This window comes from Rhodnius prolixus, unplaced genomic scaffold (genome assembly GCF_049639745.1).
Source record: "Rhodnius prolixus isolate KJV_2025 unplaced genomic scaffold, Rpr scaffold_1, whole genome shotgun sequence".
NCBI lineage: Eukaryota > Metazoa > Arthropoda > Insecta > Hemiptera > Reduviidae > Rhodnius > Rhodnius prolixus.
In genome coordinates, this window is record NW_027411581.1 from 60434677 (window position 1) to 60459560 (window position 24884).

General features: G+C 30.7%; 3 long non-coding RNA genes across 7 annotated transcripts; all 3 read left to right on the forward strand.

Annotated features, from left to right (window-relative positions):
• Positions 1 to 722: 722 nt before the first annotated feature.
• On the forward strand, positions 723 to 3843 carry LOC141450520 (uncharacterized). Its single transcript, XR_012456144.1, has 3 exons — positions 723 to 2299; positions 3083 to 3372; positions 3515 to 3843. It is a non-coding gene; the product is annotated as an uncharacterized lncRNA (long non-coding RNA).
• Positions 3844 to 4128: 285 nt separating this feature from the next.
• LOC141450503 (uncharacterized) lies at positions 4129 to 12725 on the forward strand. Of its 3 annotated transcripts, none has more exons than XR_012456126.1 (6): positions 4129 to 4383; positions 5132 to 5200; positions 5522 to 6854; positions 6942 to 6986; positions 7086 to 7293; positions 11151 to 12725. It is a non-coding gene; the product is annotated as an uncharacterized lncRNA (long non-coding RNA). The 3 variants fall into 3 exon arrangements; XR_012456124.1 differs by lacking the exon at positions 11151 to 12725 and adding an exon at positions 8385 to 8894 and having other exon boundaries at positions 7086 to 8284; XR_012456125.1 differs by lacking the exon at positions 11151 to 12725 and adding an exon at positions 8385 to 8894.
• A 5691-nt stretch (positions 12726 to 18416) lies between these two features.
• Positions 18417 to 22578, forward strand: LOC141450518 (uncharacterized). 3 transcript variants are annotated; one of them, XR_012456142.1, is made up of 5 exons: positions 18417 to 18560; positions 19066 to 19208; positions 19970 to 20483; positions 22043 to 22443; positions 22521 to 22578. It is a non-coding gene; the product is annotated as an uncharacterized lncRNA (long non-coding RNA). The 3 variants fall into 3 exon arrangements; XR_012456141.1 differs by having other exon boundaries at positions 22043 to 22572; XR_012456143.1 differs by having other exon boundaries at positions 19970 to 20169; positions 22043 to 22572.
• Positions 22579 to 24884: the final 2306 nt, after the last annotated feature.

The following is a 24884-nucleotide window of genomic DNA, read 5'->3' on the forward strand; positions in this document are numbered from 1 at the left end:
TACATAATTATTTATGGCCTGATAATAAAGGCCCACTGTTTTGTAAATAAAATATATTTTAAACTGAGAGAGAGAGAAAAAAATATCATTATTTTTAAATTTTATGTATTGTGTAACTAAATAAAATTTGGTTACCGCTGTTGCACCTTTTACCAGAAATATTTTAATATTTGTATCTTAATTTTAATATGATATTTGCGTCAGTCAATTTTGTGTTCGTATTGTAAATATTTATTTAAAAACTAGTAAAAAAAAAATATACAATTTTCTGTAATAAATGAAATGAATAATTGTTTCCAATAGTAGAAATCTAAACAAAAAAATTCTAGCTAAAGATCGTTTTTATTAAACTAAAGCAATAACTAAAATAATACCGATAATGATTGATAACTCTTTTTTGGAAGAAATATTGTGATAAGCTGCGTAAAAGAAATCGAGGGCAGTAAGAATTTTCAATTTAACAAAATAATAGACTGGTTGGCTAGAGAGACTTCTACAATTCATTCGAAAATTTTGACATAATCTTCCTCGTATTTGTCAAGTGAAAATAGTTCAGGTAAGTGATACTTTCTGATACAGGTTAATGTGTGCTGTCTAAGGTTACGAAAGATCCGTGGTTTGGAGGGGGGGGGGGGGCTATCTTTTCTAGAAGTTGATTAAAATTCATGCTCTTAGCTGCGCTAAATTTGTACCAAAAAATATCGGTAGATTTTTTTTATAGCACCAATAGAAGATTCTGTAGAGAGTTGGAGGATACTTGAGTGGTGATGCCATTATCTAAGGAAAATTCAGACTTCAAGAAAGATACTAGGTACTGGAGGATGAAGATATAATATATCCTCCCTGGAACCCCTCTTGGATTCAGAGATTCTTCGGATATCTGTGACTGAAGAATTAGTATATTATTTAAGGGATTTGTCTAGTGTCTGCAAAGAAGAATCTGTAGGCCTTACAGATTTTAGTGTAATGTCGTACCCAAATAATAAAACAAAATTAACTTTAACAAAGTTCTTACAAACCCCTTCAGAGCAAAATAGAAAGGTTCTGTCAACATTCTTTGAATCTCTATCCCTACTCATTGCTAAATTGATTAATACAATTGTAACATTGCAGGCAGTATGGTAATCCCAAAAAGTCGAAATCCAATCTAATTACTATTATTGTTCAGCCTTGAATTTCGGTTGTACTTTCTAAATATAAATACAATACCAAATCGTAGTGCTTGAATCAATATAGGTCAATTTCTTTTTGTTTTAGAAAACCTTACTATTTGAAGAAAGATATAAGACACCTTTTTTGCCCCACAGATTTAATATTAATATTAGTTTGTTTTTTTAATTTGAATTTTATTTTTCAGGCGACAAACAGTATACTTGTTTACGATGTAATAAATCTTATCGACATAAAAGAAGTTTGGCCGATCATCAAAGATATGAATGCGGTGTTGAACCGAAATTCAAATGCCCATATTGTCATTTCAAGGCAAAATATAAGAAACGTCTTAAGAGACACAGATGTATCGTACAGTCGAATCCAAATTTATTCAATGTATTTCCTGAAATTTGCCCTCCGTAGAGTTATTTCTAAATAGTGTTATATAGTAATTAGATCATTCTATGTATGTTGTTAGTATTTATGTTTTAAATAAAGATGAATGTTAATATTTATTACAATATTATAAAGGGTGATAATTATCCCACAAAGTTTTAGCGAGGGAAGAGGCATATTGCAGCAGCTAATTGGCTAGAAGAAAAGCCAAGGACATTAGCGCCAGCGAATAGATTTTTTTAAGTGTTAACATCTAGCTACTGCAAGGTTTTGTGATAGACTCTTTTCATAGGATCAGCAGAAATGTCTCATGTTCAACAATTAGGAGAGAAATGATAATAATTTTCAACGCTTTTCGATAAGAATTTAATCAGAAATTAGAACAATGGTTTTTGAAGAAAATGCAAGGGGGAGGAAAAGTTAGTAAACCTTACTATGAATCTGTCCAACAAAAATGAACATTTTACGCGGAGACTGTACTGCTAGTTTGAGAAGTTCAAAACACTCCAGTTCAACAGTAGATTTGGCGAAGCAGATAACTCTAGAAATAGAATTGAGCTATGAGATTTGACTTGTCTTGTTTGGGGGATACAACTTCTCTCAAAACTATGTACGATAACATTGAAAACATTAATTAAGTTTGATCTATTTGGTTGCTTTTACAAGTTATGAAATATTTGTGGATTTACCAATTCTATTCAACCAATTGTTTATGACGGACAAGGCCATTGGCAATTCCGGTGTCCATAAGGTAAAATGTTTTGTTTTATTAACGCATTTCTATTTGACAGACTAGAATATAAAACTTTAGATGTGAACAAATCACATGACTTGATTGCTGCAAATTTCAAAGTATTAACTGAAACTTTCATAATTAAGATGTTATCATTCCTGAATTTGACTGGTCAAATACGTCTGAACCAACCTAAAGTTATTATTACGGCTAAATGATTTTAATATAAAATCAGTTAGCGCACTAAGTTAGATGAAAATATTGGAACTGTCTTCGAGAAAATTTTAAAAAATGTATAGCCTTACTTTTGGATTTCATGCGAGATAACTAAATAATTACTTGACTAAAAATGCTTAAAATTACACTTCCCAGTGTACTCTTTAAACTTCAAATCTAAGTAAGAGGCATTTGGTGTATGAGTTTAAAAGAAATCATTGAAGCCATCTTCTCCATTGAAAAGAAGCCTCATTTAATTGTATTTGCGGTAATAGACAAAGTACCAACTTTGAGCGTTGGCCATTTCTCGTTAGTCAATTGTAGCCTGTTAAAAACCTTAAAACCTTTTACATTAAAAAGTCTTACTTGTTGGGCAGACCAAAACCTAAATGTTACAAGAGCCTTGGTCTAAAACTACTTCAATAACTTGCCCTCTTTATTATTATTATTATTGTAGATTTATTATTGCAGATTTATGAATTAAAGTATTGTTCATTTGAATGTTCTCTTTTAATTTTATTTAAATTTCAAAGTAAATAAAACAATTTCTTAGCTAATTTTTGGTTTATCTTTTGTATTATACAGGTATATTCAACTGGTCGGAGAGAATATTATTTCCAAAAGGACGTTATACTTGTAAAGGATGTGGCAAAAGTTATCATCATTCACAGTCACTATATAAACATAGAAGATTTGAGTGCGGAAAACGACCACAATTTCAGTGCCCGTTTTGTTCTTATTGTGCTAAACACAAAGTTCACCTGAAACGCCATCTAGTCGGCCAACATTACCATGAGCGTAAACCAATTGTCAGTGAATGAAGATATCCTTACCTCTACATCTAAAAATTAAAAAAAAAAACAAAAAACAAATGAGTCAGTGTTTTCAATTCATTAATTTTTTCTAATATGATCTTGATTTTAATTCCAAAAAAAAGGAGAGAGTATTTCTTAAGTTAAATTGGTTCAAGTTTTTTTAATGATTTTGTTCTTATATTCTTCATATTATCATGTGCAGGCGAAACTTGCAAGAAGAGTTACAGAGTGGAGGAACAGTCCAAGTTACAGACTATAGTTAGCAAGACGACAAAAATTACTTCACATTTATCGCCATCTTCAGCAAGCCCTTTCCATTGTCCATATTGTTCATACTTTACCAGGCATAAGGGCACCTTACGTCGACACATTGCTTTCAGACATCACAAACCATTTAAATTGCGATTTTAATTTGATTTGTTTGTAATTGTTTTATTGTTGTTTAAATTGTTGCAATATTTTATTCTAGTCTTAGATTAATTTTTAACATAATTAAAAGTATTTTCTAAAAAAATAAAAAATAAAGTCAGATTTTTCTTCATTTTCATTTTACCAAATTTACAAAGCAATTTTAAGAGTGTTTAATAGTGGGCGAATACGTTTTGAAGGGGTCTATAAATTTCATTAAAAACGATATGTGCTAACTCAGTCTAAATTTTATGTGTTTAACAATAAAATAAAATTCTCATTTTAAGGTAAGTTATTTGTTCCTTAATTTAGTATTTATTTATCCATCTGTAATAAATATTGGTAAATACTAAAAATTGTGTTTTACAGAATTATGGTCATTTCTGATTTCTGATTTCTTCTCTCCAGGAAAATCGACTACTATATTGATGCAAGGTGATAAATTTGCTTGTGGAACGTGTCATAGAGTATATAAATATAAACACAATTTAGTATACCATCAAAAACATGACTGTGGCCAACCGCAAGAATTAAGATGTCCACATTGTCCGTTCAGCGGACGACAGAGGAGTCAATTAAGAAAGCATTTATTTTCTAGACATGCTGTACAGATAGCGCATAATTTCAAATTTACTTCTTAGCAACTTTAACGCCATAAAACAAGTAAGTATTTTTTTTTTCTTTAAATAATAGAAAATATCTTTTCATATTGAAATTATGTTTTCAGTTATTTCCACAGCATTAAACAATCTATCTTTAAAATATTGTTCCATACTTACAGCTTTTTTATACTTGACATGATCAAAGTCAAATTAAAACTATATAATTTATTTTAACCAACTATTGATTGACAAAAACTGCGCGAAAATAATTAATGTTAAAAAAATTCCCAAATTTTCTTAAAATTGAAGGACATTCATTCTCGCTTATAAGAAGAATATATATTTTTTTTTTTGTAACAACTCAGATCCAATAAATTTTTAGGAAAATCGTTACCCAAAAAATGGGCAAAACCAGCGATATTTTCAAATAGATTTTCTTGTTAACGTAGCCACACATGAACGCTTACCCCGATTTTCATGAATTAATGCAGAGGAGTGCGCTTTGAGGTATCAAGGCGATGCCATCGTATGGGAGAGGATTTAGCCCCCTGGGATCTGCTCTAAAACTATTTCTAGCAAGAACTCTAAATCTTAGCCATATTTTTGTAAAATGTGGCAGGATGAGATTAATGTTCTCGACAGTAAACGTTCTACATAACAAAAATAAGGTCTTGACTCTAAAAATCAATTTATTGATTACGAAGTGTCTCAATATTTATACTGTTTTAAAGCTCTCTATTTAACTATTTATTAATTTAATTAATTAATTAAATGTGTAAACTATCAACTAATAACACATTCACTTACAGCTTTACCATGAAGGACATTGTGCTCTTGGGACAGCCATGTTTGATGTTGATAAGAAGTCAAAGCCGATGGTAAAGCCGCATGTTTTAAAACTGTACTTTTTATAGTTGTACTTGTTTTTGCACAAAATCCCCCTTTTTTCCCCCTTTTTTTTGTTTTTTGTAAAAATAAAAACAAGATTCCTAAAGTAATTTTTTGTTGTTATTGTTTGCTTTGATTTTTGTTTCTTATTTCTTTTCTTTTCTTTCCTTCATTCTGCTTTCTGGTGAATATATCCTTGGAGCACTTCACTTTATTGCTTCTTCTCCTTTCTTACTTTTATCTTCGTTTATTTATTTATTACACTTTTATTTTGGGCCATTTTTTTTGTATTTCTATTACGATTCATTTAGGTAATTTGCTGTTTTGGTGCGAGGTGTGTATGAGATCTTACAAACATAAGGCCAGTTTAAGGACACATCAAAGATTTGAATGCGGCAAAGAACCACAGTTCAAGTGCCCTTTTTGTCGTTATTCAGCTAAAAGGAAAACATCTTTAAAGAAACATCTTAGCGGACATTGCCCTTCTGGACAAATTAGACGCTTTTAAATTTTTTTACCCAGCATTAACAAAACAAAAAGATAATCTTTATTTTTTCTGAAAAAATAATTTACAATGATATCATAATTTTATGTAATTGTGTATATAAATGTATATACATTCACTTACATGTATTAACAGAGATTATAAATAAATTTATTGTCTTTTTAAATGTTTTATTGTTAAACTGTTGATTTTGTTAAACTATTTTATTTTTGCTTGAGGATATTCGTGTAATTTTTCAATTTGAAACTTCAAAATATGCTTAAGTAAGTACTTAAGTAGGTAAATGCTTAGTAGTTAGTGTACCTTAGGTGGTTGGATTTAATTGTGGTTAAAGAATTAGCCTTTGAAAAAAATTGTCACAAATTTTAATTTAAAGTCATTGATGCCGTTGAGCAAACAGTAACAGCTTTTAATGAAAATCATTGGAATAATTTTTGGGAAAGTAGAAAAATTCGAAATTCTAGTCTGTAAATTTATAAAACAAGATTTTTATCACATTGGAATTGAATTCCAAAGTCACAGAGCGAACAGCATATTTAGAAAGTGTCTTTAGAAAGAGCACTACTTATTCTGGAAGAATGTTCCAGGTATCAAACAGAGTAAAAAAAAAAAAAAAAAATCATTTCCAGATCTTGGTAAAAAAATCTGGACTGAGATAACTTGCGAGTTTAGATGGGAACTAAACTTATTCTGGTATCCTCGTTACAGGTCTTTGGTATATTCACAATTCCACAGATTTGGATTATTTTGTCCAGAATCTCTTTGTAGGCTTTGCAAAGGAGGAGAAGTTTTAAAAGACTTCTCATATAGCCATTACCAAAAAGTAGAAACTTTAAGCTTATTGATATTTTTATTGTTTGAAACATCAAAATACATACACACAACACAAATAAATATGGTAAAAATATTTATTTTCATGCTCAGTGCCTTACCATAAATTGTATTTTCGAATCAAAAATTCATTTATTTATACATACAGCTGTACAAAGATTTCTTTTCAGCAGTTTACAGAAATTAGTCGTTCAAACAAAAGAATTTATTAATATTTTTAATTGTACAGTAAATAAGTGAAGACTTTATTTTTTAATATTTAAAATCTATTTACATTCATCCAATGAAATAGCAAAAGCTAGTGCATGGTAAGTGTTTGTTTTATCTAAATAAATTGCTGCTAATTTTTATAAATTCTTGCTAATAACTTCGGGTTGCATTTTGTTTTCTTGCAGAAAGTTACGTCACTACAAAGCTGACACCAAATTTGATATTTGAAGGTAAATTAATGCTTCCTTCATCTTTTCTTATTAATTATAATGTTTAATTAATGCAGAAAACAGAAACTGTTTTGAAATTGAATATTTTCTTGCTTATAGGAACATCAACTATGGAACCACGAAAAATATATAATTGCTATAGATGTTTCAAAACTTATAAATACAAAGAAAGTTTATACAAACATATTAAATATGAGTGTGGCATAGAACCACAATTTCAATGTACATTTTGTCCATACAAATCCAAACAACGGACCAACATCAAGAGGCACACCATTTTCAAACATGGGATGATTAAAAATCCAAAGTAATTTTTTATCATAAAAAAAAATTAATAATATTTCTTACTATACTGTTGTATAAAATAAAATATAATATGTTACTATATTTGTGATAGTTTCTGTTGAAAATAATATTAAAATGCAATTAGGAAAAAGTGGTATTTTTAGATTATGATGGGAAGGAAAGTGCAATTGCACCGTTTGCAAGCGACTTAGAGTGAACTTTAAAGGCGTGACCTATTTAGATTGAATCCATGACCTTTTTCTTCTCTATTTTTTACTGTTGCTAACGCTGATCTATCATCAAGATATCTCCCAGACTGAAGGCTGGAAGAGAGGTTGATGGTATGTTGTGGTATCGCAGTAACAACTATTTCCAGAGCTGGATAATCTTTCTTCTTCTTCTTCTTCTAATCTCGTGCATAATTCTAAAATTGTAACTAGTAACTTCTGTGCAAAGTATTATCTTATTCTGAATTAATTTCTAACAAACTATAGATATGGTTTCCTAATTAGCTCTCAGTCTCTTCATTTTATTCAGATTTTTTTTTTATTTTTGCAATAACAGTGTTTTTTCTTACTTTTATCATTTCTACTAAGTAAAGGAGTCACTCTTTGTTGTTATTCTGTTAAAGTTGTTGAGAGTATCAACAAAATTTTTATTGTTATAAACTGAAAGTTTTGTCAAATACAGTTTTTTGTCTTAACCGTTATATCTTATAAGTTTTTTCAACATCTAAAGAGCGTGCCAGTATTTGTTTTCTTTCTCAATTTATTATGATTTTTTAATTCATTTATATTATTTAAGCAAGCTTAGATTCTGAATTGGTGAACTTAGATTTTCCTATGATTTAAAGTATTTAAGAGAAATTAGATGTTTTGTGAACTGTTTTCATTTCTGAAAATGTCGGAGGAAGTCAGCTAGTGCATCTCAACCATCCTGTATGCTCCATAATGAAGATGATGCGATGTAATAGATGTTCTAAAAATATTTATCTATGGATTTCTGATTTTTTGGTAAATTGTTGTTGTTCTTTTTTCTTTAAGTTACGTTTAAAATGATATTTCAAATGACTAATATGAACAACTTTTTTTTTTCTGTCTGTTACTTTTGTAGCTGGAATGAAGAATGAATTCGTACATCGAAAATTTCCATGTCCAAGCTGCCATAGAGGATATGAGCATAAATCTAGTCTATATAAGCATAGGAAATTTGAATGCGGCATGGAAAGACAATTCTGGTGTCCTTACTGTCCTTACAGAGCCAAACAGAGGATCCATTTACAAAGTCATATAATGAAACGCCATTCACAACGTCTTAAAAATAAAATTAAAAATCTTCTAGAAAATTAATGTTTGTTCATAATGAACGTGAAAATATTTTGAAGAATCAGTTGGTATTTTGCCCCATTGTTGACTATTAAAAACTTCAATGGTTGGCTGGAGCTGAAACGTTGGAACATTTAAATAACAATTATGAACATTTTCTTCTTCTTCTTCTTCTTTTGGACCTCAGCCAATATTTAAGTTTGTATTGTTAAAATATTTTGTTTTAATTACTTTAAATTTACAAAATAATTATAAAATAATTTACCTTCAGTCTAGTCTTCTAAATAAAAGTGATATTTTTTGAATGCTTTGTTATTTAATGTAATATTTGTTTTGATAAAAATTATATGATATCTCTGAACGCTGTGTTTTATTATAGATTTTTCATTGACAGTTATCCTTAGCAGGTACTCGGGTCATTTCCATTTTCCGGCTGTGATATTGCCTCCAGATAGATTTTAAATTGGGTTCAAACTTTGAGCTTTGCTGAACTATTTAGCAAAAGGTCTTACAGATATGGGTGTATTCAATTGAAAACTTCAAAATACCCAAGAAAATTAAGCAGTTTTTTCATTGGCAAAAATATATTGAATATTTTTCACCACATCGTTGACCTGATATGTACTAAGTAGTCAAATATTTTTTCAGAGAAAATTAATTTTGGCAATCTGCTGAAGAGATCTGTATTATAAAGATAGTTTTTCATTTATACATTTTACCGCTTATAAATTATTATTGAGGATTATTAATGTGTAAACATTCATGTTTGATGAAAATCTTCTTCACTTTTAAGTTTCGAAAAATTCTTTTATTTTTAAAAGTCTTTCACTTATTTTTTTTTTCATTCTATTCTTCTTGAATTTCGTTCTTTAGGGTCTGCCTTAGCAGAAGGCTAATCACGATCAGTTCTTATCGTAGGATTCTGATCCATCTTGCTTATTGGTAAAATAATCTGTGAACAAAGGTAGCAGTATTAAAACTGTCCGGTAGGACATTTGTATAAGGGTTGATAGTTAAAAAATGCACGAAAAAGCGTAACGTTGAAAAACACCCAACTTTGACAATTTTTTTCTCTTTTTCTATAAAAGATAAAATTCTCAAATTTCCTTTAAAATATAGGGCAAATCGTCCTTTATATCTATAATTTAGATGTGACTAAAAATCTGTGTTTCACTGGCAAGGGCGGACGGATATTTATCATTCCCTTCACATACCAGAGAAAGTACAAGTTCATTTTATTCTTTCTAATTTCTATTTCTTTCTTTTAATGCTATAGATTTTAGTATAGTATTGGTGTAGAATCTAAACCATTAACTATTCTGAAAAATAGTTTTCCGCGATAGGGAAACACACAGAAAGAGGAGTATTTCATTCATTTTTTTCCCCCCCATGATATAGTGAACTAAGAACTACAATAGCTTTGATATATACCGCAAAAGCTTTTTAATGGAGTTTTATTATAAGTAGCTTAGGTTCAAGTTATGTTCCAAAAGTTAGTAGACAGCCCTTATCTAGAATTAAGCCCTTCTTACTTTCTGTTTATGTTAGTAATTTTTTCGACCTTTACGTGCTTATCATCAGCAACGAAACCAAATGAAATTGCGGGTAAGAAAATTCTTTACGCCATTAATCAATTTACTTATTTATTTCTTTTATTAATTAAATACAATGTCTAACATTTAAAATTTTTCCATCAATTCTAGGTGAGATGATAAATATTGAGAGACTACAGTGCAATTTTTGTTTTAAAAATTATTCAAAAAGAAGTACATTGGTAAGACATATGAAGTATGAATGTGGTAAGGAACCACAATTCCAGTGTCCAAATTGTTCACATAAAGCCAAACATAAAAGCAATTTAAAGAAACATATACTTCTAGTTCATGCATTTAATAAGATGTCTTTTAAAACGGATATCTTAAAATAAAAATAAGTATGACAAAACAAAAAAGATCATAAACTTAAATTGTGATAGATTTTAAGGTTTTTATATCACATGAGTTTAGAGATTATGTTATGTACTTTCATATTAGACTCAGGAAAAAGTAAAAGGACAAATCTTTTTAAGCAATAAAGAGACTTTTTATGAAATATGATTTATTTTTTGTTACCAATTTTGATCTAAAGTTAAGAGATTAGTGAAATGGCATTTCCATGAGAAAAACCAAACTTTCAAATTGTTTAGTTACAATTTATTGGATTGCTCTTTCAGATGAGAATTTTTAGGGGGCGTGAAAACTTAATTTTTCAATGTATTAGTTGAGGGAAACATTCTTGTTATAAATATCCAGTACATCTAAGATTGTTGATGAAAATTTTCCTTTAGCGGGAACCCTGCATTTCTTCGCATTTTTGGAGATGAAAGATTAGGAAGAGTTGTTTTTATCCAGCTTGTGTTCTTCTTTTGATCTGTTTCATTTTTATTATAAAATGCTTTTTCTTTGTACGAATGAAATAGATTTTTGTCTCAAATCTTTTTTGAATATATTAATAATAGCATAATTTTATTTATATATATAAAAAAAATTATATAATGCATATTTTGATCCTACAGGAGGATATACAAGTGCATACTTTATTGATGAAGAGAGAACCTCCTCCTACGATGACGTTAAATATCATTGCTATCTTTGCAATCGCTCGTACACCCAACAGAGAAACTTGTTGCGTCATCAAAAATACGAATGTGGCGGTATTGCGCCGAGATTCAACTGTGCACATTGTTCATACAGAGCCAAACAGCGTGCTCATCTCAATAAGCATATGTTCACTAAACATAAGATTAGATTGAAACCAAAGACACAAGAAAGTACTGCTGTTGAAGATGGTTCTTCTTAGTAGGAAAATTTTTTTTTTTTTCACCGTACCTGGTTAAAAAAAAAACTGGAGTTATTGTTTTTCCAGCCATGTGAAGTAAATTTTGTAATTGAGTCAGCTACCTGATAAGAAAAATTTCTTAGAAAATATATCTGAATAAGGTGCAATATGGTGTTATTATTACTAGCACAAGAAATACATTCGTACAGGGCCGGCCCGGGAATCCGAACAGTCGCACGAAGTTCCGCCATGCTAAGAATCCAACTTGCGAAATCTAAAATTCTGATTTGAATACTCACATGACCCCCTCTCACTCTAATTCGTCTAATTACAAATTCCTCGGAAGTCTTGTTTCCCGCTATTAAATGCGGACATAGAAGAAGTATGTTCATAGATAATAATGTCTACGCGGAGATACCCAGTTCGTGTTCAGATGGCTGCCCAACGTTTGTTTCATTTTGTAGTACACTGGCTGTTTTTGCTCGGGTCGGCCCTGTCTTCTTAAAAATTTTGAGTTAAAATTTTATAATAAATCTCCATAGTAACTAAAGATGAACTAGAATGGAAGTTTGTTACATTAAACTTATTTTTGCCAAGATTACTTATACTTAGTTTCAGATGTTACTTTTCACTTTTCAGTAGTTAGCTTAATTTCTTTACTCAGTTAAACTTAATTAATTTCACCATTTTTTCTAATTGCCCTGCTCATTAAATGCTAGTCTGTAATTTATTGATATTCAATAACTTTTGTACACCTTTCCTTATTTGTTAGAGCATAAATAAATCTTATTTATTTCATCTTATGAAGTAAATATCTGCCAAAGGACGCTAGCTGTTAAGAACATTGGGGTGTAAGAGGCTAATCTGCGGTTTTAAGCCATAAGCTAAGTTATCAAAAAAATATTGTAATATCAAAGTCTTCTCGTATATCCAGGCTGTTGTTTACGGGTACTGTAACTCTTGTAATGTTTGGTTAAGGCTGATGTTACTTGCTAGAACTTGCTGACTGGAATTAGTAGCTAAAATAAGAACTTACTCTTCTTATTGTCTATTACGAAGGCAATAAAAGCAATAAGCAACGAATAGCCATTTACTCTTTGCCTGACAGAGATGGAAACCGTTTACGGAATATTTAAAGGCTACGTTCATGGATTCTTTGCCAGGAACTCGGCTCGCCATGATCGTCACTACCTCACCATTTTGATAAGTACAGTTTAAATGTTATCTGGAGTGAGCATGAAGTCACCTCTTATTTGAACTGGCCTTAATTGTTACTTCCACTAAAGGTACGAGCAAGCACACCTGACAGCTAGACTGACTCTCTAAATTCCCGTGATTATCTGTAGTATTCCGTTTTTTTTTGACCGAGAAATATCAATACCAGCTTCATGCTTACCAGTATCTCTTAAAAACTTACATTACGGGCTAATCTCTGGCAGAAGCAGGACTTATAGCAAAAGAGGGAAAGGTGTACTTAAGTTCTTTATTTTTTATTTCACCCAAATTTTAAGTCATTTACTTTATTATTATATTTTTATAAGTTCTTTATGCCTTAATGTATTATAACGTGGATAAATACTTAGATATTGATATTAAAATTTGGGGTAAAAGTTATGACATATTGATTTTTTATATTGTATTTTTTTTTTAATTATTCTCTGTTAGAATAAAATATTCTCTATTAATATATAATTTGTAAAAGTGACTGTGCAGAATATTAATGTTTATTGAAGGAATTTGATGGTGCACTCTTGAAACATGAAAACGAAATTCCAAAAAACTTGTTACTCAATTTTAAGAAGTAAATATTTAGAAATCTTATAAGTTTTAAACCAAAGTGCTTAAAATTTAAGTTGGCAATTTCTTGTATATATGTAATTATTATATACAACATAATTAAATATCTTTCAGTGGCCTGGTTTATGTTAGATGATATTTATTTCTCGTGTGAATAGATTACAGTTGCAAATCATTTCTTTTTTGATCTTGTTTTTTTTTTAATTTTTAATTGAAATACCTTTAATGCCTATTGTATTTTATTTGTATCATATATAAATATATTTATTTTTTATAAATCTTTATTTTTTAGTCGCCAAATATAGTCAAGAAACTGCTAGAATTAATTTAATAAATTTGCTGACGGTATTTTATAACAACTGACTGACATATAATTGAAGAAAAGTATGGATCAAAATTTCATGACACATTTAAATTTAAATTGATCAATTTAAGTAAGCTAATTACTTCTAAGGAGAAAACTATTTAAGAAAAGAGCAACTAGTTTTTTAATAAAAATTATTTGGTTCTTCTAAACTTCAAACTGAATTAATTTTTTTTATTATGGGTTTAATTAATAAATTTAAAATTAATTAATTTAAAAAAAGAATGATATTTAAAGTAAACTAAAAGAAATAGGTGTTTTTGCTTTAAAAATTTAACCTATAACTTTAGCTTTCAATTCTTTTTAAAACTGATTTGTTTTCATAGTTTTTATTTTTAGGAAATCCTTGCTTTGACAACATCTTTGTGCTGGTTCTAGGATCAGCCTGCAGCTCTTGTCCAAAGATTCGCACTTCTAAACCTTGATTTTCAGGGTTCTACAAGAGGTTTATTGCAAGCCATTCATCTGTTCACAGATACTTCGATTGTTATCGTGTTTCGAGGTGATCTAATTTCAGCCAGTACCTTTCAAGCATTCGAAAGTAAAGAGGAAAATGTTCTCACTGTATGAACTCTTCATTAGTAGAGTGTTGACTTCCACAGAGTAGTTTTCTCTAAACTTCCTTCTCAATTCTCTGCACATCTCAGAGGAAAAATCTTTGTCCCAGAAAGAGTTTTTTATTCTTTGTAAGGGTTACTTCCTAGCCTAGCCAGGTTTTACGCCGTCACACCCAGCCAAGAATTCTCTTGCTATTTGCGAAAGCAAATCAATATCTCAGAAGAAGACCCAAGTATTAGTCATGAACTTGTTACCCCCTTTTATTGAAGCCTGAAAGAGAGCATTAATGTAGTTCTTTAACATCGCAGATTGGTGTTTCATTGCTCTTCCCAATTTTTTTTTTCCCTTTTTACGCATCTTCCTGGATGATGAAGCTGAATTAACCATCTACCTAACTTAATTTAAGGATTCAAAATTGGAGAGAAATCGGTCAAATAAAGACAACAACTCGTCCTTTTTGCCAACTTTTAGACAAATAAATATTGCCTTCATCAGGGCGTGGCTATGCGGGCATGGTTGTGTTACAGTTGAGTTTTTATTTGACCGATTCCTCGCCAATTTTGAATCCTTAATTTAATAAATAATTTACGGTCATGAAACCCTATATATTCATCTAACTAACCATCTATGTACTTTCCAGAGTCTCACAGCTTGGTGCCAAAGATAGTCCTCTCCAATATTTTAACCTATATTACAATTATTTTGTTTTCTTGTTTATTTTAAATGTTCCAGTTGAAACGGTAGTGTTGTCAATTTTTTTTAAACAACATGGTTAATTTTGTAATAATTTGATAATTTTTGAAAATTCCCCTTATTTATTTTGTAGGTAAGTATTTATCTCTTATTCATATCTCTTTCTAATCTCTTTGTACCATTCACAGATTTTGATCTTCAAGTAATACAGCTTGGCATTATCTGAAGCCAAGACAACTCGAAATTAAAATAGTTACATTAATAATTGTTGAATTTCATTTTATAAAATAAAAAGACAAAATGTGTTGTTATTATTATATTTTTTTTGTTCCAGCTCATCTTGTTGACAATCCCCGTAAATATGAATGCGATAAATGTAATAGAAGGTACAAGCATAGAGGTAGCCTGTCGAATCATAAAAATTTTGAATGTTCAAAAGAGCCAAAATTCCAGTGTCCATATTGCCATCATAAAACTAAGCGAAAGGATCATCTAAAACTGCATATTGGTATTAGACATGGTCCTGATATGTTGTAATTAAACTTCTTACTTATAATTGTTTATATAAAAAAGATGTTATAAGCTTTTAGTTTTTTAAATAAAATATAAGAAATTAAATGTTTTATTTTTTTTCGGTTCCTATTTAACTTGAATGAAGTGAAAACAAATGTTATTAAACAAAAATTAAATAAGAGTTTTGCTAAATAGTTATTTTAGAGGGCAATCTGTCTTAATGATGGTACAAAGTTAATGTTTTAGAGGCGGTACATATGTTTTTGCTCCGGAAGGGGAAATATTTTAGTATTTGTTATTTATTTTTGTCTCTTTATGTTGGATACGAGAGAGAGAGAATGGCTATGAAGGCAGATCCACTACGTTCTAAGTATATTGCAGCTCTCATCATTGCCAAGGTTAGGTCTTTATCGAGTAATAAGTATACAAAGATATATGTTTGCGTCCGATGGTGTTTAATGGAGCTTACTCTAAACCCAACTAAATAATACCAACTACCTCTGCTGGTCTTACGTTGACTAAGGTATGTCAGTACGAGGGTCGTTTGAAAAGTCCGTGCAAAAATAAAAACTACTTAATTTTTTGGGGTAAACCTTTTTTATTTTTCAACATAGTCTCCTTTTAGGCTTATACACTTCGTCCAACGCTGCTCTAGTTTGTTGATCCCTTCCGAATAATAGGATTTGTCCAAGTCTGAAAAATAGCCATTCGTTTCTGCAATCACCTCCTCGTTTGAATAAAATCTTTTTCCCGCCAGCCATTTCTTCATATTGGGGAACAAATAGTAGTCCGAGGAAGCCAAGTCTGGAGAATAGGGGGGGGATGTGAAACGAGTTGGAACCCTATTTCCATTAATTTTGCGACCACAACTGCTGAGGTGTGAGCTGGTGAGTTGTCGTGATGGAAAAGGACTTTTTTTGTGGGCCAATCGTGGGCGTTTTTCTTGCAGCTCGGTTTTTCAAACGGTCCAATAACGATGAATAATATGCACCTGTAATAGTTTTACCCTTTTCCAGATAGTCGATGAGGATTATTCCTTGCGAATCCCAAAAGACAGTCGCCATAATCTTTCCGGCCGAAGGAACGGTCTTCGCCTTTTTGGGCGCAGATTCCCCCTTGGTAACCCATTGTTCTTTGGTCTCAGAAGTGTAGTGATGTATCCATGTTTCATCCACAGTGATGCGGATTCTTCTGGAACAACTGCAAACCGTCCTTGCAACACTTCACACGATTTCGTTTTTGGTCAAGCGTGAGCAATCGCGGCACCCATCTTGCGGATAGCTTTGTCATGTCCAAATGTTGATGCAAAATATTATGTACCCGTTCATTCGAGATGCCCACAGCACTAGCAATCTCACGCACCTTCACTCTTCTGACATCCATCACCATATCATGGATTTTATCAATGATTTCTGGAGTAGTAACCTCAACAGGGCGTCCAGAACGTTCAGCGTCACTTGTGCCCATATGGCCACTCCGAAAATTTTGAAACCACTTATAAACTGTTCTAATCGAAGTTGCAGAGTCACCATAATGTTTATCAAGCTTCTCTTTAGTCTCCTGAGGCGTTTTGCCTCAGTAGTGTTTAATCAACACACGAAATTCTTTTTCGTCCATTTTTTGAAAATCACTCGACTTCCTCGATTCAAACGCATGCCAAACACAAAGAAATAGACCGATCTGGCTGAAACTTGGTGTGTGTTCTTCCAAGAGATGCTACTAACTAAACATAACCTCGATACGCGCCAGTGGTGCTAACTCTCTGACTTTGCACGGACTTTTCAAACGACCCTCGTATATCCTCAGGGTCGCCTAAAGCATGAGGACTGTTTCTCAGTGAACGTTTACATTGCTTCTGTATATAGTTTTTTTTGGTTCATAATTTCGGTATGTGTAGGCATGTAGCTCTAATAATAACGTCCTTTGCTCTTTAGAATGAGAGCTTTTTATTGGCAGAACAAAAAAAAAAGATTTCAATATGGGTAAAAGATGGGGGATTGACTTCGATTGGTTGTTCTCTCTCGCCACCCGGAATTGAAGGATGCAGCAGGATTCCAACATTTTATGAAGATAACAGGAATAGCTTTTAAATGTCTACCAGAAATGGTGTAAGGAACGCATTTCGAAGATAGTGACAAATTTAAGACAGCTAAATAGCGTTTCCTCACTGATATTGAGGTACATGTTCAAGATTTATATACACTTCGAGTTAAAATAACTTCTATTGGAAATTCGATTCTGAAGTCTGTGTAGCAATCTCCAATTTTACTGAGAATATAAAGGAAGGTATGTTAAGACGAGTGATTTTGATTAGCCAATAACAGTTGATTGTATTCTTTTTGGGTTAAATAGAAATGTATTTAATGTTAATACTCTTTATTAGCAAGTAATCATTACATTTTGATGTTTCTAAAAACGTAAACTGAACATAATTTCCATAACTTGCAATTATGTCATCGAGACAGGAAACATTTGTGGCCGAATGCATTATGGAAAATTGCCTACAGTCCTGTACCAAATAGGGTTCAAATCCTCTTGGATATTTTACTGGCTATTCGGTCGTAGCTCGGCAGAAGGCATCTCAAACCGTACTAGCCTAACAAACTCATGGCCCGATATCCAGGACATCTTTATGGAAATGAAAATCTTTTTTTAGGATATCTGCTGATCTTATTTTTCTTCACTGCAACTTCATTCCAGGTATATTTTAAGATAATCTAGCTTGTTTATCTCTTTTAAAAAAAAATTATTATTAAATTATTGCTTTAAACAATTGTCATTGTTTAATTACTCATCTAACTATATTGTTTCAATAATTAAAAACAAACTGACAGATTTTGCACTATTTTTCCAGGTGGTAAACAGCACGTATGTCCAAAATGTGGCCGAAGTTATACAGTGAAAAGCAATCTAAAAAGGCATGTTAAATTTGAATGTGGTCTTGCGCCGAAATTTCAATGTATGTTCTGTCCGCATAAATCTAAATTGAAAGAAAATTTGAAAGCTCATGTTGCTATGAAACATGGACCCTCACATTTGGTTGCTATGATGCAAGCAAATAAATCAAATGCTGTACCGTAAAAAGCTATGAACTTTGATTTAGTTATCAGATATTAAAATTATTATTTATTCTGGTCCAAAACCTCCTTATTTCAGATAGTTTCTTCCATGGATCCATTTGATCGGAAATCGATATATTTTACCCCAATAATTGTTTGGATAGTAAGTAGAAAAGATTCATGAATGATAAAATGTATTATAGAAATTTCTATGTACATACATATTTGGTGCAATTATTGTGCTAATAATTTTGTGATTTAAAGACTTTTTCTTTCTTTGATTAGCTTTTTCAAATAATTGTTTAAAAATATAAATATGTATTTGTTTCTAATATCACCACTATATTATTGGATAGCAAGGATAATGTAATTTATGAAAATGTTTTGCGATGTATACCTAAGTTGTGCACATTAAATAGAATTTTTTAAAAAAAGGCAAATAATATCTTGCTTCTGTTATATTTAAATCCAAAAATATATATTTTTGGGGGGATTAATTTAATTAATACAGATATTTAGCGAAGATTAATATGCTTTCTTATAATCTGGAATATCTTAACCAGGGAATGCTCCACAGCATCTGTAATCTACTTTGAGAAGTACGATAGTAATAGTATTTAGGAGAATTTTGAAATGACATAGATTATTCTAATTTTATGTATTTTCAGAGTTTCAGGTAAATATCCAGACTTCAGATTTTTGGGACAAAAAAGAACAGAACAAAGAGAATGAAGTAAATGTGAGAAAAACAAAACAATTTTAAAGGACTCCAACATGTTCTGATATCTTTTACGAAAAATTAAGTTAATATGTGAGTGCTCTCCTCTCTCTCCCACTCTCTCGAGTCTCTCTCTTTCTTTCTCTCTCCTTTATGCGTCCGAACCAGTGCTGTAGCTCAATATTCTGTTCATATCCTTTCAACGTCGCCGACACAAATCGTTTTCCCGCCAAAATTGTCTTGCCAACAAAATAGATCTCTCAAAAGAGTAACTCGTCACTCAATTTATTGTTTTTCTCTCCAAAATATTGACACTAACAATATCCTTTGAATTTTTAGTTCTGGCAACAGGTAGGGTTGTATCATATTTGGGAAGATATTCTAGTAAAGGTGAATTGCTTATCCACAATTGTTGGCAGCCACTCGCTGATATGGACACAATTTCAGACTTCATAAAACCTGGGACGATTGCATTATTGTGTAAACGCTCCTTTAATCACAGATTTTTACAAACAGGTGTTTAAGCTGTACAGATTTCTTCGTGCTATTTATTTATTTTGTGAGATCACCTGAAAGATATGTTAGAGTTGGCTACTACTGCTCTGAATAGACGTTAGAAAAACGACAGCCACATTCAATCGTCCCACGTTTCTTGTATCGCTAATATCTAATAGCGATTGCTACCAACTATTGTGCTCCCTGACCCAATTTTTTACCTGTCCCACCTATTAGCCGAACCTAAACTCTGCCACCTGTTTTTACCAGCTGCGTTTTGTTTCCTCCCCCGAAATTATCTTGAGTTCAATTTATTTTTAGATTTGATCTCCAAACACTAACGTTAAATATAATTTTAGGTTGCATTTTGACACTGGATAGATACGGCATGAAGGAAAAATTCTATGAATATATTTATAATACACCTAAGAGAAAAAATAGTTTTCAGATTTCCTCAACAAAATATAGTAAATTAATTACTGAGATAAAGCTAGCTAAAAGTGGTATGAGAAAAGATAGACGTGATCGTTGGCTGTTAAAGCACTACGACGTAATGAAGGTAGATACAAAGGAGATGTTAATTGTGCCCAGTATAGTGAGTGATAGAATAATATTTTATGTAGCCTTGGAAGAATTATTCGACATTTTGTACGATACACATATATCGATTGGCCACGGTGGACGGGATAAGATGAGGCATGTACTCCAGCAGCGCTACAAGAATATTACCTTCCAAGATATCCAGATGTTCTTGAATCTATGTGCAACTTGTTTGCAAAAAAGGAACTTTGACAGAAAGGGTTCAGTAATTAATAATTTCTGTGTTTAACTTTAATTTTTTTTAAAACTAAAAACATTAAAGAAAATTACGTTGTAAGTATTTGCAAGATAAAAATACTCAGTATTTAATAAAATCAGATATTTGTGTGATTAGTGCGATAAGAAATTGAGTAGAAAACTTTTCCGCACTAGTTTCTTAAAATATTTCAAGTAGTACAAAAATTATTTCCAAAATTGTAATAAAGCGTTTTTCCTTGCGGCTTTAAAACAAAAAAAAGCATTGACCATTTTATTATTAAATTCTCTTATACTTACAAAAAGAAAATGGTGATACTTAAACCTAATTTCGTTTATAGTATTATTTATAAATTGTCCATAAAATGAAGTTGTTTTTGTTAAAATAAAGATACTTACTCATTAAAAAAAAATGTATGTAAATTTAATCCCCACTTAAAAACAAAATCTTTGTGCTTTCAATAAAAAATATTGTCCAAGTTAATGTACAAGTAAATGATTAATAAAATTATTTTTGTTCGCTAAAAAATAAGTTAATTGTGGTTATTATTATTATAACTGGAATTAATTGAAGAGGTAGATAGATTTGTAATGAAAGTCATAGTAAAGTCAAATTCATTGATTTGTAAAAGATTATTCGTGGCCTCACTTAGATACCAACGTTAATTCTTATAAAATAGTCTTCAATGATAAAAAAAAACGAATTGTTAAGGTAGGAGGTTAAAAATGGAAACTCAAAACTCCAGTTTGATGCAAGCCCCAATTTAGGCTCTGCGCTATTTTCTTGACAATTTCACTTAGACAAACTATTTTTTATAACTTAATATTGTAAACTCGGCATGGATTAAAAGTGTTCTTCTCGCCATAATTAGGCTCACGCCCGTAGCAGAATATTTGAATCTGGATCCATTTTCTGGGAGAAATATCAAATAAACATCCATTAACATCTTCTACCTCGTAAAAATAACTTCTCCTCTCTCTCTTTTCCAAGTAACCGTAATAATCTCCATCACTCAACCAAATATTCTCCCAACTTTTTCCGGGCTTCATTATTTTTAAATAACATCTGAAACTGGCTCTGATCGCTTAACCGACAGAAACTTAATTAAGATTTCCCGAATACTTGTAAACTTCACCTACCCAATTTGCTCATAACTATTCGGCAGACGGTTTTCCATTGCCGTAGAATACTTTTCTTTTCATTTTTTATGTTTGTATTAGAATTTCTTTTCAAATAAAGTATTATTATTATTATTATTATTATTATTATTATTGCTCATAACTATTTGATGGATTGTTTTTTTTTTTTTTATTTGTCTCAAATCTTTTTTTTTTTGTACAACGATAAGGAATTTTGGATTGTAGCTTTAGGTTTGATAAGATCTGAATGACGGTATTGCTGGTAACTCAGTCAAGGTAATAACTGTCCGTCATCATTTAGTTGCAAGAGTTTTTTTTTTTTAATTAAGTTCACTTAATAGTTTTAGTAAATCATATTTTAAGTTTCTCATATAGTTTTAGACATCTAAATTTCATTAATTTTTTTTTTATTTTCTCATCCCTTTTGAAAACTAAAGATAATTTCGTATTTTATCTTAATTTAATTTCTTGTTTTTTTCTGTTTTATCTCCTTTCAGATTACCATAACGTTGCTGGTACAACATTTCTGAGACGTTACTCTTGTCCAGGTTGCTTCAGAACGTACATACGCAAGAAACATCTGAGTCGCCATATGAAGATTGAATGTGGCAAAGAGCCACAGTTTCAGTGTCCACATTGTCCATACAAAGCCAAATATAAGGCTTCACTAAAGTCACATGTCTCCATAAAACATACATTTGTAGGTCTATTGTAATGAAAGTGTGAAGCGGCGATCATTTTTTTTTTTTTTCTTAGGCTTAACAGTAACTAGGAAAAGAAGTAAACTGTAATCTGTTTAAAATTTGTGTACAGTTTTATTTTGTTTTTAAATTTTTTCTTTTCAAAAAAATAATAACTTTAGAAAACATTTTCATTAACAACGTTGGAAAATTATTGGGTGATTATTTTTTTTTTATAATTTTTACTCTAATTTATGAAATACAAATGATAATTAATGTTATTTGATAATTATAGCCCGAAAAAGTTGATAATATCCTGAGCTTTTCTAAGCAAATAATTTTGATACAAGGTATATCCAAAGAAATTGCAATTACTTTTATTATTTATATATATATATAAATGGCTAAGCAATGACAATAATTTTTCAGTAACACTCCTTTGTTTTTGTATCTCTTTTACAGATCGCAGTCCAAAATCAGCTGAACTAAAAGATTTTAAGTGTACAAAATGTGGACGTAGCTATATGCATAAAGGGAGTCTAGTGTTTCACCAAAGAAATGAATGCGGTGTAGAACCTCAACATAAATGTCCTCATTGTCCTTATAGAGCCAAACAGAAGATCTCATTACAGAAACATGTCGTTAATAAACATTATTAAAAAATAATTATAAAAAAGTAATGTTATTTCATTTATTTTCTTTTCAACAAACACTTTATTCTAGCTTATTTGCCTTTTTTGGTATAAAATGCAAATTTGATTTCTTAAATGGATAGCTGATATTTATTATGCTTTGGAAATGAGGTCTTAAAATTGGATTTCTTTCATTTTTTTTTTTGCCAAATAACTTTTTAGTTGGAATATATTTTGCTCTTGAGGGGAAGTGTCAAAAAAAGAGACAACATTAATTGCTGCAGTAGGTTTTTCCGCATCTAATCGCCTGTTGGTTTGGTATTTTAAAGTTTTAACTCGTTTTTTTTTTTTTTTCTGGAACCTCAAATGTACCCTTTAATCTGTAACGAAGATTATTTTATTGGCAAGTACATTTGGAAATTTCGTATCACAGTTAAAATAGTGGTAAGTTTTAAAAACATAGTTTTATTAATCTGTGTTTATTTTTAAGTATTCAAGTTTGTTTACCTTTCTCCTGCTTTTTATGGTGAGGAAATGGAAAATGGAATCTCAAGAAAATCTTCGATAAAGGTAAGAGAATGTTTTTCTTCCTGTCTAATCTTGTAACTAAGTCTAGCAATTAACATATTAAAAGATTTAAAAGTGGCTGAATATCTTACGATAATTTCTTCAATATTTCCTTTAAACATTTAAATAACGTCAATGTATATGATAAATTTTTCAGGCTCACAATTTGGCCGAAGAGTGCGTTTCTCATGCGACGCTTGTCCAAAATCTTATACAGACAGATCGAATTTAAATCGTCATAAAAAATACGAATGCGGCGACAAAGAGCCGGTCTTTAGATGTCCTTTCTGCCCGTATAAAGGAAAACAGAAGGTTAGCGTTAAGAAGCACGCTTTTTGTAAACATGGAGCCTTTTTATAGCGGTAACAGGTGGGTCAAAGGAAACTTGATTGGATTTTTTGATTCTTTTTTATTTTTTCAGTAAATTTTTCTGACTTTCTATCTTCTTTTTCAGAAATATTAGTTTATCTAACTAAAGAATTATGTGCCAAATCTTCACGCCATTGATCCAGTCTTGTTTAGGATAATTAAATTAATTTGAAAAAAAAAGTAATGATAAAAGAATCACATTTAAGTTTGATTTCAACTAAAGAGAACGAATTTAATTATATCGAATGTTCAGCTGTCGAGAAAAAGCTGAAGAATATTTCTCCACAACAGCTGATTATGTAGTTGCACTTTCAATTCATTTATTGAATAAAAGGAATATTAAAAAAGTTTTAATGGTTATTGTTAATATCTCTTTTTGGTAAGTATTAAGTTTTATCTTTTACAGTTTTCGCAAATTATCAGTTATTCAATTATGATAAGTTTCTTCTCTTTTTCAGTATTTTTGGTTTAATTAAGTCAAGATATTAAGATTTCATTTTATTGTTCCTGATTGATCTCTAGTCAAACAAATTTTGAATTACAATTTTTTTCTAACTATTCAAGTACAAATTAGTGTTTAGTCAAAATTGTGTAAAATAAATTGATGTAAAAATTAAATATATTTTGTAAAAAATTGTTAAAATTTGTTTATTTTGTAATCCTTTATATAAACCCTTGAAATGGAATGTTGCCTTGTTTGCAGAATATTAGCAGCATCATTTTGTTTTACCTAACCAACATTACCATTGTCAAAAACTATTTCTTGTTGATGAAATATGTTTACGTTGGCTATTCAAAGAAGAGAGGAAATAATTTCTTTCTACATTACATCTCTTCTTAGTAGGACAGAATTATAGAATAGCTCTATAATAATACTGGTCATAATGTAGAACAGTTCGTGTTTGAAGTGATTGCGTTATGACTAGAACCGTAAATGTAAATGAAGACTATCTTAGGTCCTTAAAATTTGCTTACTGATCTGTGCAATGTGGGTGGAACTATGCAATGCCGCCGCGTTAACGCTAGCAGACTTGAAGACGGGAACTTGAAAGAGTATCACAATTAAGTTGTCGCAGACGGCAGGCCAACTT